The sequence below is a fragment of the Gopherus flavomarginatus genome, chromosome 9 (genome assembly GCF_025201925.1).
Source record: "Gopherus flavomarginatus isolate rGopFla2 chromosome 9, rGopFla2.mat.asm, whole genome shotgun sequence".
In the NCBI taxonomy this organism is placed as follows: Eukaryota; Metazoa; Chordata; order Testudines; family Testudinidae; genus Gopherus; species Gopherus flavomarginatus.
This window is the reverse complement of record NC_066625.1, coordinates 78,458,520-78,477,096: the sequence shown is the minus strand read 5'-3', so window position 1 is coordinate 78,477,096 and position 18,577 is coordinate 78,458,520. Positions and strand designations below refer to the sequence as shown.

General features: G+C 45.2%; 1 protein-coding gene across 5 annotated transcripts in view; it reads right to left on the bottom strand.

Moving 5' to 3' along the window:
* NTRK3 (neurotrophic receptor tyrosine kinase 3) overlaps positions 1 to 18,577 on the bottom strand; it is a 338,382-nt gene that overhangs the window by 130,012 nt on the left and 189,793 nt on the right. The gene's annotated exons all lie outside the window — the stretch shown is intronic.

Genomic DNA, 18,577 nt, shown 5'->3' with positions numbered 1-18,577 from the left:
TCTACTGCTAATTGCACAATTACTTTATTATGTAGCGCTAGCAACAAAGAAGAGAGTCTTTAAGTCATTTTATTCTCTTGGAGCTTCTGAGAGGATCCAGAGAACGTGTGCTTCATTCAGACATTCTGACTGCATTCTAGTCTAATTTCTCAGACTTCAAGTCCTGTTTGTTCTTCCGAGTGGGACATAATAAAGTTATTGTGTAATTAGCAGATTCCTGGCAGGTGTTTTACTCACAAGAAAGAAGTCTCTCTCTTTATTGTGAGTTCCTTTTGGCAGGTTCTCGCCTTTTTTTCAGGGACCAGATTACTCTGAGCTCCTGTGATGTTACAGAAAACACAGCTGAATTCAGCTCCCCAGCAAGATACCTGCGTTAGGACTACAGCTATTGTGTTTCTCCAAACACAATAAACAAAAAGCAATTTCAGTCTGAATGACTTATTTTAGATGAAGAGACCACCACCACCACAACCACACATAGACCCCTCTCGCCAAAGAAAGAACAAAAGCAAAGTCTTTTTCATGGTAGGTGTTTCCTCTGTCACAAACTGCACTGAGAAGTGAACACAACATGTCTGTCTGTCTCTGCAGGCCGGAGGGTGACATTCCTACATTTAAGGATACAGAAAACACATCAATCAAGATACAAGCGCCATATACTAGGATAATAGACCAGATTTTTTTTGCAGAGTCTCTATGAAGGTCCCACTTCCCCCACCGGCAGTGGCAGAGGCCAACTGACAATCCCACGGGTCTCTCCAGGCAGCAGGATCTTTGGATTTAGGGGAGCTGATGGAAGTGCTGGGCAACAGATAGGAAAACCCATCCTCAGGAGATTTCTAGCGCGCCTCCCAGAGTAATGAAGCCTGGATAATGTCTCAAAGGTGAAATTAGCACCAAACTTTTGGGACCTGTTCCAAACTGAGCCACATCTTTGAACCTTGAGGGCTTCACCGACTTTTAATGATTCATAACAACTCACTGATGCTGTGCAATTCATTTGCCAAACCAGACAAAATGGAACATTAGTACATTCTTGACTAAGCTGATGACCGCTGGAGGGGTGGGGGCAGGAGAAAAGGGAGGCGACAACAACCAAGATTGCCTTAGGGGCAGGTTGAGATCAACTGATCCAGCAACAGACTTGTGATACTGCACTAGCCAACAGAACGGCTGTGCACGAAGATGATTGTACATGACAACACACTTAGTCCAGGCAGCTCTGCAGAACATAAGAGGCTGCCTGCAGAGGGGAGCATGCCTGATGACTCCCTGGCTAATGTCTATCTAACCAGGTCAGCACTGAGATCTTCAAACTGGTGCTCCTGTCCCTCAGGTCGAAGCTGGGCTTCAAACTGAATCCTAAAAAGGCAGAATGCAAAAGAGGCAGAGAAGAACCAAAGGCATTAACAATGGACAAGATCCATTACAGTAGATCACAGCAAGCCCATTCAACCACCCCACCAATGCAGGGCTGTCCCGTTTAAATGTCTCAAGCAATGTTGCTTCCACCACTCCCCTTTTGGGCACTAGAATCTCATGGTATTACCTCACTGGTAGGAAGAGTTTCCCGAGAGTGGCTCTGCAGTTTCCTTTTCTTCATTCCGTCTTCATTCCTACTTCAAGCCCTTTGTGAATGCTCCCCAAAATACCTCATACTCCTTGATCTTTACACCCTCCAAAAGGTCTTTGTGGATTTCACTCTCAGCTAATTCCCCATAGCAGTCTGTCACCCATGCCAAGTCTCCTTCTCCGGCTCAGCTCACTTCCTCCACTTTCGCTTACTCTTCTATACATTGGCATTTCAGTCAGGCCAAGGCCACGACACAGAGTTCTGTCAGCATACCAATGTCAATTGGGGGGTGGGTGAAAAAACCACAGCCCCTAGCTGACAGCTAGGTCAGCAAAAAACCCCAGGCAGACACAGCTGTGCTGACAGAAGCAGAGCTAACGTTGTTGCGGGAAGCGGTGCAACTCTGTTGACAGACATACTCCTTCTGTTGTAGACATAAGCTGCATCCACACTAGAGGGCTCTGACAGTATAGCTGCTGAAAAAGCATCTGTAGCCTGAACAAGACCTCAGCCTAAATCAGAGGTCTCCAACTCAGTTTACCTTAGGGCCAGTGCCAGTCCTCAAATCCTCCTTGAGGGCCAATAATGTCACTGAAGATGGTGTTCAGAAAAGAAAACGTTTATATTGTATTTTTTATTTTGAATTTCTTAGAACTAATAAAACTGTCATACAACTTTATACAATTCTTTGCCTGCCAGAGTTTTTAGTGCTTGCCAGACACCTGGCAACGCTTCAGTTCTGTCAATTTGTTGATATTTGGCCTCAGGGACCGAGCAGTTGAAACCTTCAGGTTTGCAGCAAGGTGTGCATCAGATAGCTGTGTTTGGTATGTTGACTTGTTTATATTCATTGTGGGGAAAAAGTGATGCTGCCTCCATGGCTGACTCTGCCCAGCGACTAGTGATGGTATCTCTGCTCCTCTCCCCCAGCCAATGGGAGCTGCATGGGGCAGCGCCTGCAGCAGACAGAGCTGGCAGTGGCTGCATGCATCTTTCCTCTGCATGCTGCAATGGGGAGGTTCTCGGACCGCAGATGGCCATGGGCCAGGACTTTGAGACTCCTGGTCTAAACAAAGAGCAATTCTTTGGTTAGCACCGTGAATGGGCCTGGTGTTTAAAAGGGGGCTGTCAGGGATCCCTAAGTGCCAGTTAAGGGTCTTCATGTCCCAAGGCAGTAACATGATGTGGTGGTAGGGCACATATCAGGGTAAGTGAGCAGGAAGGGTGGCTAAAAGTCATTAGGATTACGCCTGGTCTACACTTAAAAGGTTTGCAATGATGTCTATATTGCAGGGTTTGGCAACCTTTGGCACATGGCACGCCAGGGTAAGCCCCCTAGCGGGCCGGGCCGGTTTGTTTACTGGCCACATCCGCAGGTCCAGCCGATCGCAGCTCCCACTGGCCGCAGTTCGCCGTCCCAGGCCAATGGGGGCTGTGGGAAGTGGCGCAGGCCGAGGGACGTGCTGGCCTGGCGGGCCGCGTGCCAAAGGTTGCCAATCCCTACTATATTGGATAGCTATATTGGTAAAACCCTGCAAATGTCAATGCAGTTGTACCAGCAAAGTGCTTTTGCCAGGATAGCTTATTTCAGTTTAATGAGTGAAATAAGCTATCTCAGCAAACCACTTTTTTTGCCAGTATAGCTGTGCCTACACTAGGGCTTTTGCCAGCATAGCTATGTTGTAAAAAAATGTCCCACCCCTAGCTGAAAGAGCTCTGCCGGCAAAACCTTTCAAGTGCAGACCTGACCTTAGAGGACACCACAGATGGCTCCCAAATAGGATGAGTTTCAAAAGCATCACTACAAATGTAGGGCTTAGTTTTCGGAAATGCTGAGCTGCCACCATTCCAACTGCAGTTAATGGGAGCTGAGAGTTCTCGGCATTTCTGTCAAATCAGGCCCTCCGAGTCAGTAAGAGAAGACACTACACGCTAAAACTAAACAGAAGACAGGTCTACTATACCAGAGGTCTGGCTGGTTCAGATATACAGGGCCTTTTGCTTCTAGGTCACTGGTTCCCAACCATTTCCATCCTGGTGGTAAAGAGGTTTGTGCATTCCTTCTAAGAACTCTCAGTTAAAACTATTCCAGGCCAGAATTTGAATCTGTGATCTTTAATTTGTTTTTTAAGATAGAACATACACAAAGAAACAGATTTTCCCAAATGACACTAGGGAACAGGGGCAGTACGAGGTTGCAGCATTTTGTCCCAGAGCTGGCCCTGATTCAGAATGGACTAAGTGATCCCTATGTGCTAGCAGTTTGTCTGATCGGTTAGTAACATGTACAGTGCTTTGGGATCCATTTTGATGAAAGGTGCAATGGAAAGTCAAGAATATCCTCTTGATCATTACATATACAGTATACAAGACACACTGTCTGGCTTACACTGAAATAAAACCACCAAAAGACCTTGCTTTATCTCATCTCAGTGAAATTTACCCAGCTCCAGCAGACACTGGTACACTTGTGGAAGCTACCATTCCCCAACAGCTTCAGCGCCAGCCAACTCTGTTGATCCATCACCATCCCCAAACACTTACAACTACTGCTAGTCACTGACAAAACAAGAACTGCCAGGGATGGAGACACCAGACGTTTACAACCACATGGACAATATATTGCAGAGTCTGCCTAAGCACACTTGCACCTCTTGCCGAGAATGAGCCTGCTACGCTTCCCCTTCTCAAGCCCCAGGGAGTCCAGTGCAAGGGAATGCACCAATGGAGCTCAGAATGCAGATGCTCATACCTTTTGGAGGCACTTCTGACCCCTGGCAGGGCCAGAGCTGGAGACCAAGATACTTAGCTATTGGCTAGCATCCAGCTATTTCCTCCCCAATAAACTCAGGAACCAGATATTATCGGATTAATTATGTACAATGTTTACAAATTAATGTTTAGTGCCCTCCAAGCCTTCCCCTCATTCTCTTATCATTTAATTATTTATCTGTGTTATTTTACATTTCTCCTAAATCTCCAGCTCTCTGCTCCTCTCTTAGAGTCCCCCACGCCAATGGGGGCTGCAGGAAGCAGCGCAGGCTGAGGAATGTACTGTCCACCCTTCCCGTAGCCCTCATTGGCCTGGGATGGCAAACCGTGGCCAGTGGCAGCTGCAATCGGCTGAACCTGTGGACGCAGCAGGTACTGGCCCGGCCCGCCAGGGGCTTTCCCTGATTGGCCACATGTCAAAGGTTGCCAATCCTTGACATATACAATCATCAGTTTCTCATAGAAATAAACCATGTATCAATAATGTAACTTTTAAGCATACTCTACAGTACACTGTACATATTGTAACTACTAACCAGGTACAGACACTGAACTCACAATGGATGATACTGATGAAAGACAAAATCCTGAGATCTTTACTTGGGAAGACTTCTACTGATCTCAGTGAGAGATTTTCTGAGTAAAGACTGAGAAAAACTGAACAAAAATGGACTTCAGGATTTAAGTGTCTATGGATCTATGCAAATCCATCTACCTGTACAGACAGATGGATAGGTAGGTAGATGCCCGGATGGACATAATTTTGTACCATCAAATGCACGATAATGGTCCAGGACAACCCCTGGTAAATCCTGATATACCCACGGGAGATCTTGGAACCGGACTGAAGTGAATCTGAGTCTCCAATGAACTAAACTATATGATGATGTAGCAGGGGGTCTGTCTGTGGATAAATAGGTCTGTACTTGGATATTAATTATTGCATAACATGGCCACTCATTAATTTTTGAAGGATTTTGTGTGTATCTTCTGTGTTCTCTGGGATTTTATCATTCTGAAATCTCGGAGACCAAAGGAGGGATTAGGAGCAGAGGTTGAATCTAGTATGTGGCTAAAGTCAGGTTAACAGTAAGAGTCATTCATACCTGTGGCATGACAACAACTACAGTTCCCTGGGGGGTCCCTCCATGAATCCAGCAGCTGATTCAACTCTACACTCCTTTTTTTAGACTCTTAATTGGTCATCACAATGGAAAATGCTGTACCTGTCCTCATCCAAGAAAGACTGGTGGAGAGCCTTGTCAGAGAAGCCCCAACGTCAGCCATTAGAGTCACTATAGAGAAAGGTGTAGCTCCCCTTTCTGACTCTGTCTTTTTCCCCCACACCACCATGAGCTAGGCCCATTTGCATGCCCATCAACCTCGCTTCTCTCTTATCTCCTGCTGCCTCTCTCTCTCCCTATATGCCTTCCAGATCTTTCCCAACATTATGCCCATTTTTCTTTTTCTCCTCCTTTTTGGATTTGACTCTATCCTGATTCTGCTGCTCCAAAATCCTCCCTCTTACCATCTGCCAAGCACATTTTCTCCCATTCTTCTAATTTTCCTGAAACCAACTGTCTCTGGCGACTTTCTACCATCTTCTCTCCAGCATAGTCTCCTGTGGCTGAACTGGTCTGATTCCAGTTTGCCTGAATCTCTATGAAGCAGGGTCCACCTCTTACTCTGGGTCTGTAAAGCTCCCAGTAAATTTAAAGGGTTATATAGGCAATTTATGATGAAAAAATAAAGTCAAAATAAATACCTAGAAGATCTCCTGTTCACATGATCATATCCTAATGGTCAATTATTTAACCGGGTAAGGTACTATATTTTCTAATAAGATGCAGGCATAGGCATTATAGAATACCTTTTAAATAACCAGAGATTAGAGCAGAGAAGATAATGGTCACTCCACACATATCCATAATATAATGAATTCTCCAAAGCAGACATGTGCACAGAAGCAAAAACTCCATCATGCTAAGACAGGAACCTCTACTGGCCATCTAGAAGGCAGGTCAGGCAGGTTGTAAATAACGATGCTCACTGCTCTCCCAAGCCATGACATTCTTTATTGCAGCAGAATGGCCCTCAGAGAGGAGTCAAGTTCTTTCCTATCTCTGAAAAGATCAAAGAAAGACAAAGTACCTACCTACCTTCCAGTCTGAAGCTCCTTAAATCTCCTCAGAGTGAACGTAAGGGATTTTCAAAGCCACCTAGAGGATATGGACGTGCATTTCTCATGCATTGCAATGGGAAGTGGACATCCAGATCCTTTAGGTGACTTTGGAAATAGCCTGTAAGAAACACAATTCCCCAACACTGTTCTAGAAAGGATCTGTCCCAGCTACACTACAAACCCCAAACAGTGGTCCCAAAGCAGGCCAGGATAAAAAATAGTGCATTCAGAACAATGGGCCAACTACACCATCACCAACAGGAACTGCCTTCTGAGAACTGATTTTTGATCAATCACTACAAGAGCTAAATGGGCTATCCAAACGCCACTGGATAATATAAAGAACCACACAACAAAGCCATTTCATTAAGAACTGCATAAGATCCATAACTAAAAAACCCCTCCCTTCCACACTAAACTGGGCCAAAAAGCAAGTTACAGCAAGTGCTGTAAAAGCCCTCCTTTAAAAAAAATCCGCCTTTTAAAATCCCATTGGCCTTCTGGCCTGACCTCCAACCTTGATTGGTGCTTTCATGCTTCAGTGACCTTAATCTTAAATTCAATACATCAAAGGGCCGTATCATCAACTGGAAGGTGGATGGCTCTGAAACAGAATCGTCCAGTCCTGCTTCATACCAGGAAACACATATTTATTTATAAAACAGCAGACATGAAAACAGCTCCAACCTTTACATTTAAAAAAAAAAACAACAACAACAACAAAAGCACCAAGGTGTTTAAAAAATCCCAACCTTTAGCTGGAGCTGAAATCAAACACTGACTCATCCCCCAGGGGTGAGCTCTGACCCAGCAGGGATGGCAACTGAAACTCATAAAACAGAATAAGTGAAAGCACAACAAACACAATTAAAACTCTGGCCATGCTCAGAGATGGATTGCATTTACTGTCTCATAAAGAGCCTTGTTCTGTCAGGCAAACAAAAGGAAATCAATTTCTTAATCTTTATTGGCAGATACAGGCACAGGGCCAGGTTAGCGCTTGGTGCTTTCAAGGTAGGGACCTGACTGGAGGCTGGCTCTCCCTGTTCCCCTTTGCCTGCTGTAAAGGGCATTATCCCATCCTTTTTGTCTGCAGAAATCCCGGTGTGGCTGCCTCTTCTTTCTAGTCTATCCACCATGGCAGACTGTGGGAGCTTCTATCTTGTAGGATGCGATTCCCTGAGCCGTGGCACTACCAAGAGCCAGAAGGGGCTGAATATCTCCCTTCAATCCATGCAAAATGCTTTCACTCTGCTGACTATAGCCTCCCGCCCTTGGCTTGCCCTCGCCATCTGCATCAAGTTCAAACACGGCTTCCCTCACTCCCCAACATCCACACGACTATGTTCCACTCTCCCACTCCCTGCTATCTTCGCACTGCCTGCTAAGGCCACTCTCAACTTCATGCCTATTTCTAGGTTATCCCCCACCGTGGAAACAGCATTCCAGTTACCATCAGCCAATGGCCATCCCTCTCCTTCTTCAGCAAATTCACGGCACTTGGTCCACAAGAATTAGAGCTGCATCGACCCATAGCTAATCTGACCTTGGTCACACAAAGGGTGTGTCTATGCTACCCGCCGGATTGGCGGGTAGTGATCGATTTATTGGGGATTGATTTATCATGTCTAGTGTAGACGCGGTAAAATCGATCCCCGATGGCTCTGCCGTCGACTCCGGAACTCCACCGCGGCACGGGGGAGCGGCAGCCGTCGACTCGCCACCGTCCTCGTGACCAGGTAAACTGACCTAAGATACACCAACTTCAGCTATGCGAAGTTGCATATCTTAGGTCGACCTCCTCACCCCCTTCACCCTCCCCGCAGTGTAGACCTAGCCTAAGATTTGAAACCCAATTAGCACCTTTCTAGAGAGCTATAATCACAGTTCTCATTAAGCGATACACTCCACAGGCAGGCCAAAGGTAGAACCAAGTGCACATGGGGGACAGAGCCAGAAGTACATGGACCAGCCAGAGACAGAACTAATTGCAGCAGTTACACTGATGCAGACCCAAACTGCTGAGAATGGAAGAGGGGAGTTATGAACCTGCCACTGAATTCAGTTGCAAGTACCCTGAATGAGCTGCGCCTATTCCATCCCCAGGGAGTTGAGGAAAAAAGAGAAGCTTGCTGCATTTCATCCTGCGGTGGCAGCCCAGCTACAGCCCCCATCTTTTCTTCCTCATATGCCCCAAATGGAATGCTGGACAGTAATCCTCTGAGAAAACTGTCCCAACATCATGTTTAGGAATTGAGGCACATCACAGAGTAAATCTACTTCTGGGCCACTCACACTGCTGTTTGCTTCATATCCAATAATCCATAAGGTCTCTCCAAACCATAAAGCACCGGTTCAACTTCCATCACCCTTCAAAGATACTCTCCTGTAAGAGAGATGTGGGATTCCTCAAATCTCTCACGCTCCAGAGAGCTCCCCCTTGGTAGTGTTTTTCCTTCTCAGCTTTATTTATGGAGTTTTGATGTGACTCCTGAATGCACTCGCACACTGGGAATGGACGTATTAAGATCAGACATGAGTCAATGCATAGGACAGCACGAATACATAAATCCAGCAGAGGAATGCAGACAATAAAAATCACAAGACAATCTGAAAATTGCAAGGGGAGGCATCCAAAAAGCCAGATCATGTGAAAATGCAATTCTGAGTCCCAGGCTCCCGTAGGAAGAATGGAGAGGAGGCTATTTTATAACTATGCCCAAAGCCAGCGGGCCAGCTGTACCAAGTGCCTCCAACGCAGGAAGAAGCAACTAGTCGGAAAAATGACTAAAATGACACTGTGAGGTTACTCATAGGAATACTTTATCCTTACACCTGAGCATCTCAAACATTTTAAGTATTAACTAAGCCTAAACCGTCCCCCATGAAGCAGCACATAAAGGATATATGGGAACCACTTCACCTACCTACCAATGAAATGCAACCACCTCTGGGGTGAAACATGGCAGCTATTTAATAATGCACAGCAACACTTCCTAACAGCTTCCTCTGGAGAGAAAGCAAAGCATATTGTATCTAATGATAAATGCAGGGAGGATGGCCATATTTAGTTACCATACCCATGCTGGAATGGAACAGGACACTAGCTAACAGCACTACTCTTATACCATCTTTAGTTGCTCCTCATGATTCTCTGATCAAGTTTGCTCTGTTCACATTCCAAAAGCTGATTTTTCTAACTGCCAAAGCTGCACACTCATCCTGGGATTTGAAAATCCAGGTGGAGTCTTTCTGGCTTACGCATCAATCACTAGCAAGAACGCTCCTGGGATCACATCTTGGTATGCTAGTGTCCATGCCAGTGATATCGGCTTTTGCAGCATTCATGGGAGCAGATATGCTTTGAAGGCACAAAGAGAGTGGAGTGGGGAAGCAAGGAGGGGCCAAATCTAGAGAGTCACTCGCTGTAATCTCACTTTAATTATTCAGTGTGCTCTTTAGGCTTGATGCTCAGAGGTATCGTGTACCACAGCTGCTACTGACTTGCGAGTGCTCAGCACCCTCTGAAAGTCAGCCCTTTTGCTCTTTACGTGGGGAGGGCGCTGGCATATATAAGATATGGAACTTTCCAGGAGGCACATGGGAGGAATTTTGGGTTGCAGAATCGCAACCGCATGTTGGTGATGTACTCTTCTGCAATGCAGTGAGAAAGGGCCCCTGTCGCAGGGGATACAGCTATCTATCGCTGTAACAAAATCCCACTGTGCGCCTAGCCCAAAGTACCCATGGAGTGGACAAACGCTAGAGTGGGACATGGGTGGGCAAATCAGGAGACATATCAGAGGCCCAAGGCACAGCACTGCTCCTTGCAAACTCACCACGGCCACAGGCACCACAGCATTTCTGTAGACACAACCTGAGCAGGACACAAGTCCCTTTGCTATTCATTTGTCACCGTGGCTCAGGTGGGAGCCCATCTGCCTCTGGCTCAGAAGGTTCTGGGGTTCAGCTCTCATACCAGGATCCAGACTTATAACAGTCATGCTGTAATAAGGGGGAGGGTCGCTGTGCTTAGGGGTGCCATTTTTGGAATGAGGCATCAAACCAAGGTCCTGCCTGCACGATTCTGTTTGACGATCCATGTGGAAACAAAACATCCCAAGGCACTTTTCTGGAGGAGACAGAAGATAAATGACTGACTCTTCCTCTGCCAGTACTGCAGTTTCACATATCTGAGACTACTGCTCAGTGCAGAACAGCTGCTATTACCACACTCAGCATGGTACCTGGATTTTGCAAGGTGCTACAGAAAACCAAAGGCTACTCAATTTGGGGTTGGATGGATCAGGGGAACCCGACAACGACTGAAGTCATGGCAAAGGTGAGTGTAGCTGGGATTCTTTACCAGAGGAAGAATCCTTCCTGTTCTGTCACCAAGGCCCGCAATCTGCCATCACTTTATGGCCCTGCTTTATTTTTGGCAACAGAAGCCCCTATTTCCCACCACCATGTCTACTACCAGCCATGAATCTCTAACTGTTCAGCATCTCCCATTAATCACCCTTAGCCCCTCAATCCCATACACTGAAAGCTCAGCACACTCCTGGCTCCCCTGAACTCTCAGCATCCTGCCCCTTTACATCATCTTTTCAGTGCTGGAAATTTGCCTCCCATTTAAGCGAGAGTCCAAAACTTTCACCTTGAGGGCACCTTGAACCTCCAGAACCATGTGTAGTTTACAACACGAGAGATGGGCAGTTTCTGGGTAAAGGCCTCAGCAGTGCCTATTAATCTCTTGGCTCACTCATCCCTATCATAGACACACCATAAAAATGACATAAGCATTTCATTCAAACGGCACTGCAGAGGGAGTGGGGAGAGAGCACAGGGCCAATTGATTTCCAGTATGTCTGCTCTTTACCTTCAGGTATAAATACAACAGCAAAATCAATCGGAATAACACCATATCAGCTTTCTAATCTCTTCTGCTCATAAGGTGTGTTTTATATACTGCAGTGCTTGTTACAGTTTGCACACACATGCAGGACCACACGTTCAACTACTCACATGAACATTCACGTCTGCACAGGTGCTGCTCATGCATATACATCTTCACACACAATAAACAGTAAGCAAAAGGAGCGAAGTGTTCACAATCTTCATTTTACCAGTAGGGAAACTGAGGCAGAAAGAGACTATCAAGCAATGTAATCCAGTCAATCCATTGCAGAACCAGCAATAAAGCCCAGATTCCCTGACTCCACTAACCACAAGATCATGTTGACACCTGCCACAAAGGGACCGTACCTCACTCAGACCCACACAAATGCATATTTGCTTGCTTAGTCACATGCCTGCTAACATATGGTCACTTGAACTCACCCAAGGACTTGCCTGTATCAGTTTACATGCATGTGGCCCTCCTTCACAGACATGCTCACTTGCACACACGTGCTATCGCACACTCACCCACATGTAAAAATGGGGGGACGACCCCCTCCCCCCAAAAAACACTCAGCATTGTGACATGTTTCTTCGCCCATTGGCCCTTGGCGTTTCACATGCTAACAAGTCATTTGAACCAGAAGGTACCTTGTGGGTGCTCAAAGGCAAGACAGTCAAGTCAATCCAAATGCCCAAATCACAAGGGAGCAATCTCCTCGGAAACAGAGCTGACGGCTCAGGGCTGAACACACACATTTCCTTTTTCAATTTCTATTTATCACTGGCCCAAGGCTTTTTATCCACTTTCCTGGCCCCCAGCCATGGCAGACTGAGACTGTGAAAAACTGATAAACACTTTCACCAAGCCCTTCCTCCTGAGCACACGCATACAAACAGCTGAGCTGGAGCAGGGGCTGCTTGGCAGGCACACGGTTTCCACAAACACAGGCTGAGCTGCACATCTCTACAAGCTGGGCCCCGATGTGAAGATGCCATCCCCTGCTCACAGGCAGAACCCTCCCAGGACAAGGGACACTGTTACAACAGGGGTAAAAGCTACCATTTAGATGGGATCTACCTGTCTCTGCATAACTGGGGTAAAGCTTTGGACAGCCCAGGCTTTTAATGTGCTTGCCATGCTGGGCTGTGGTTAGGTCCCGCCTACCCTGCAGCTTTGCACCATGTTATAACTGAGACCCCTGACTCAGTTCGAGTTGCAGTCAAGCTGGGCCTCTGCAACATTAAGTTTGCCATTGGATCAGACCATCAGCTCAGTGAGTCCAGCATGGCCACACAAGAAAGTGCCTGCACCTGGCCTACTATACAGTGCTGACCTGAGCTGAGTGCACAGTGGATGCTTAATAAATAATAACAGTAATCAACCAGCAAACCTCTAATGGCTCTCAGTGGTCAGAGCATTTGTATCTGCCCTCCAGGCATCTGGCCATCAGCAGACATTGCCATCACAGACACGAAGTAGAAGGTTTGTGCATGCTTCCCATTTTCCAGCGTGGCCATGGTTCGACAATCAGCCTCCCTCCCTCGCTATGGTTGCTGTGAGCTGCCAACGTATCCACCCCTCCACCCGCCAAATCTCCTCCTCTCTAACCTGGCCACAGTGAGATCAATCTTGGGCTGTCTCCGCCTTGATCTACTTGGAAAGCTTAACAGCCATGAAAGTAAGCCACTTGTCCTCTGGCTCCAAGCTCTTACAGAAATTGGTGCCAATGGAAGTGTCAGTATCAATTTCATAATGTTATTGGATGAAGGCAAAGCTGGGCCAAGTCCCATATTCCTGATGGGTCATCAAAGTGATGGGGATTATGGGTAAGGAGACAGACAGTCCTGGCAGGAAAGGCAATGACTCAAGATCAATTACACTGACAAGCCTATCTTTAAGCAACATCACTTAATGCTGATACCAGTGTGTTCTCCATGGCCTGTATGCAGAGCAGTCTTACCCATCCACTGGTAACCAGAGCCCCTGGAGTCATGCGTTCCCTCCCCAAAGTATCCAATTTATGAGATTCTGAAGCCAGTGAGGGAATTAGCTGTTATAATACAGTATTAATGTTCAGGCCTCCCTATTGCGGTTTAATTTTCTGTCAAGAAAAAAAATCATGCATTAAACAAAAATAAATCTCTGCCCTTGTGTTACTCACACAAAGGATTCAAATGGAAACAACCTTTCTAATCTAAGGTATTTTGTACCCTTGGCTTATGCTCTTTGTTTTCTTTTGGCAAATCATTCATCTTGAACCTTTAAACTAGACTAGTCAGTTTCTCACATTCTAGTTCTCAGATACTATTTAACAGAGCTCATGATTTTTCAAACAAAAACTTTTCTGTCAAAATTTGACCTGTTTTAAAAATGGACTTTTTGTTATTAAACGTTTTAACTCTGTATATAGGCAGTCACCATAGTTGTATGACAGTGACATGCTTCTAACAAGCTATTTGCAGGCACACTTATTGCAATTGTGCATGCAACTGACATAGCATCTACACTGCAAAATAAACCCATTGGCAATCAGTCTCAGAGCCTGGGTTAACTGATTCAGCTCACAGGGCTCCTGCTACAGAGCTAAAAATAGCAGTTTAGACACTCCTGCTCAGGCTGGAGCCCGGGCTCTGAGTGTACACATTAGGCACATATGTGCACACCCAAACTTTTGAAAAAAACAGATCCACCATGTTTACTTTCAGCCAGAATGGAATTTAATAGGAAAGTCTGAAATAACTGGCTTAACTTAGTTAGTTCTTTAAAGTAATGGAAATGTAACACTTCTGACTTTTGCAAAAAGCATATCACTTTTCTTTGCTCAACACTCCTCAAAATAGCCTGGTCTGGTGATGTCATCCTCCCTCTGCATTTACTCCTTCCGAAGAAAAATATTTTGTTTCTACAGAAACTATATGCATTTAAATTGCAGAAATAGTTTATATCCTGATTCTGAGCCTTTTGAAAATTATGAGGATCTTCTAGGGATATGAATTCCAGGTTAGAAATATCCTTCAAAAGCAAAAGAAAAACCACTTGTCCACCATTCCATCATAGATAAATTAAAAAAACCACACAACCATCATTTACATAGTCTCTTGTGCTTCCCCTGCTGGTTCCCTAGTGCTATGCTGATACAGTCTTGTCATCTGAAATTGACTGGAAGACATGAGCTTGAGCAGATTTTCAAAAAGATGTTGTAGACAAACGGAGAACATGAGAACAGCCATACCGTGTCAGACCAAAGGTCCATCAAGCCCAGTTTCCTGTCTTCTGACAGTGGCCAATGGCAGGTGCCCCAAAGGGAATGAACAGACAGGTTATCATCAAGTGATCCATGCCCTGTCACCCAATCCCAGCTTCTGGCAAACAGAGGCTAGGGACACCATTCCTGCCCATCCTGGCTAATAGCCTTTGATGGACCTATCTTCCATGAATCTATCTAGGTCCCTTTTGAACCCCATTATAGTATTGGCCTTCACAACACACTCTGGCAAGGAGTTCCAGAGGTTGACAGTGCGTTGTGTGAAAAAATACTTTATGTTTATTTTAAACCTGCTACCTATTAATTTCATTTGGTGGCTCCTTGTTCTTATATTATGAAAAGGAGTAAATAACACTTCCTTATTTACTTTCTCTACGTCATTCATGATTTTATAGATCTCTATCATATTCCCTCTTAGTCGCCTCTTTTCCAAGATGAAAGTCCCAGTCTTATTAATCTCTCCTCATAAGGAAGCCGTTCTATACCCCTAATCATTTTTGTTGCCCTTTTCTGAAACTTTTCCAATTCCAATATATCTTCTTTGAGATGGGGAAACCACATCTGCATGCAGTATTCAAGGTGTGGGTATACCATGGATTTACACAGAGGCAATATGATATTTTCTGTCTTATTATCTATCCCTTTTTTGACGATTCCCAACATTCTGTTCGCTTTTTTCACTGTCGCTACACATTGAGTGGATTATTTCAGAGAACTATCCACAATGATTCCAGATCTCTTTCTTGAGTGGTAACAGCTAATTTAGACCTCATTATTGTATATATAAAGTTAAGATTATGTTTTCCAATGTGCATTACTTTGCATTTATCAACATTAAATTTCATCTGCCATTTTGTTGCTCAGTCACCCAGTTTTGTGAGATCATTTTATATAATAATAATAATAGGAGATATAGCTATCTCTTAGAACTGGAAGGGACCTCGAAAGGTCATCGAGTCCAGCCCCCTGCCTTCACAAGCAGGACCAAGTACTGATTTTTGCCCCAGATCCCTAAGTGGCCCCCTCAAGGATTGAACTCACAACCCTGGGTTTAGCAGCCCAATTTTGTAGCTCTTAGCAGTCTGCCTGGGACTTAACTATTTTGAGTAATTTTGTATCATCTGCAAATTTTGCCACCTCACTGTTTACCCCTTTTTCCAGATTGTTTATGAATATGTTAAATAGGACTGGGCCCAGTACAGATCCCTGGGGGACACCACTATTTACCCCCTCCATTCTGAACACTGATCATTTATTCCAACCCTTTGTTTCCTATCTTTTAACCAGTTACCAATCCATGAGAGAACCTTTCTTCTTATCCCATGAGTGCTTTTTTTGCTTAAGAGCCTCTGGTGAGGGACCTTGTCAAAGGCTTTCCGAAAATCTAAACACACCATATCCACTGGATCTCCTTTGTCCGCATGCTTGCTGACCCCCTCAAAGAATTCTAGTAGATTGATAAGGCATGATTTTCCTTTACAAAAACCACATTGACTATTTCCCAACAAATTAAGTTCATCTATGTGTCTGACAATTTTGTTCTTTACAATAGTTTCAACTAATCTGCCCGATACTGAAGTGAGGCTTATTGGCCTGTAGTTGCCAGGGTCACCTCTGGAGCTCTTTTTAAAAATTGGCATCATATTAGCTCTCCTCCAGTCATTTGTACAGAAGCTGATTTAAATGAAGGAAAGCAGAAATTCCTGGCAAACACATCGACAGATGACATCAAGGTAGTATTTGACTTGACCTCTTTTAAAGACAAACTGAGTTCTTTTAGCTACAATTTTCAGACAACTGTACTGTTACAAAATTCACTGTCATTGTACATACACATCATATTGAGCTGACATCACAGCATTAAAGAAAAGGTTAATCACAACATCTGACAGGGATAGTTTAGGTATACTCAGTCCTGACTCAGGGCAGGAGGATGGACTAATTGACCTCTTGTAGGGCTGAAAGGGACACTTCTTCTGTGAGTCTGTGTGAAACAAAGGAACAGATGGCTGTCCAGGGCAAACTAAACTGAAAAAAATCCATCTGTTAAAACTATTCCACTACTGCAAAGGATCCCTTCTCTTCAGAGGGGCAAAGATCTCTCAGAGGGGACAGAACCTCTTGACAATATTGGGAAAAGAGGCCCAGTAGCAGGATATATGAATCTGTAGAACAGTCTGCTGAGGGAAATGATGAAAGCTCCGTTCCTTGGGACATTTAAAAAGACTGGACAAAGCACAAGAAACCACTAGAGGAAACAAATCTGCATTGACCCCAGGAAGTCAGACTGGGTAGACCTACATAGGCCTTTTCTATCTTAAACTTCTATGATTCTTATTTTTAAAGGTCTCTCTTGGTTGGGTCCCCTATAGTCAATAGGTCGGATAGGTATGCCAGTGTTTTCCAGGGCATCACTCCTTATGGTCTGAAGCCTTGACCTGGAGATCTAGAGGTGGATTGTATCTCTATGTCAGAAAATCAGGCTGTATGGGTCAAAAACAAGAACTATTGACAGTACCAGACACAGGGTAATCATGACAACTGGCGTCTGGTCTAGTCAGCCAGGTCTGATTTCTCCAATGCTTTCCCCAGACCTATCAGAAAGGAGAGCACAGAACTGGCTCCTACAGAATGACTTACACAGCATATGCTACCAGTGAGCCGACTGCTAATCAGAAAAGAAAATAAAACTAACTGCTCAGAATTCTTATCTGAATCCTACATGGATTTCTGGGCGGGCCCCTTTTCAGCTTTGATAGGGAAGAATAAATATACAGGGAGCAAAGGGTTGAGTGCAGCTAGGGGGCGGGAATCTGCAGCTACTCTAAGAAGTTGATGCGCTGCTGATACCAACAGCCTAAATAACCCCTTTAATAAATTAGAGAGCTATTCATTTAAATGGATTCCACTCTCCTTATGCTGCCAGTTAATCTGTAATTCAGATAGATCAGTCAGGAGGCAAGAGTCCAGAATATAAAATTATTAATTCCCCCCAGGGTTGGGGATTTCACTTCCTAAACAGTGCAGCATGCTCCGCTTCTCACAGACACACACATGCACGCAGCTCCCATCTGACGTCAGTAGGGAACATCAACTCTATTTAAATGAAGGAGCAAGCAAGTGCAGTGGTTGTCATGGTATGACTGGAGCTGTGTCCCAAACTGCTCTAGCTCTCTCAGTGTAAGTGCACACAACACCTTCTGGGACCCGTCAGCCGTGTAATCACACTCGCACTCAACCAGAAACTGATTCTGCCTCTTCCCATCCTTCCAGCCACAGGCCTAGAACTCCAATAGCCATCGGAGGCTGTAATTATAAAGGGTGAAATGGTGGCATAGAATAACGGGGATGATTCCGGACAATATCAGGTTGAGTGATGGATGTTGCAAAGGATAAGGAACAGGGATGTGGTTCCTTTCACTTGTAGGCAGCTAGTTCGAACTCAGCCCAGGTCAATAAAGACCAAAAGTTATTACCCATCCAGAGGCTGTTCAGTCACCCAAGTGAAAGAGTTATGGGGCTCACTCCTTCCTGGTGGACAGCAGTCCACAGAATGAGCACAATTAACACTACTCTGCCCCTTGTTGACACTCATAACAGATAGGCCAAGAGCTGAACAGGCCATAGGAGACTGACTTCACCTCCCACCCCCAGGGGAGGCCTCTAGACCAGAGCAAATCACATTTAAGGGGGAGGTGCAGCATATATCTGCATGATGAACCATGTCTCTTCTGTGGGAAACGCTTTCAGGTCAAGCTTTTAAACGAGTAGGAGCCTACAGCCACCCCTAGGGGCCTGAGTAAGCAGCCTGATCCTCACCTGTAGCATCCCCAGCTGCCTCCATTGACTTCAGCTTGAATTAATCCAAGCAGCCAGTGG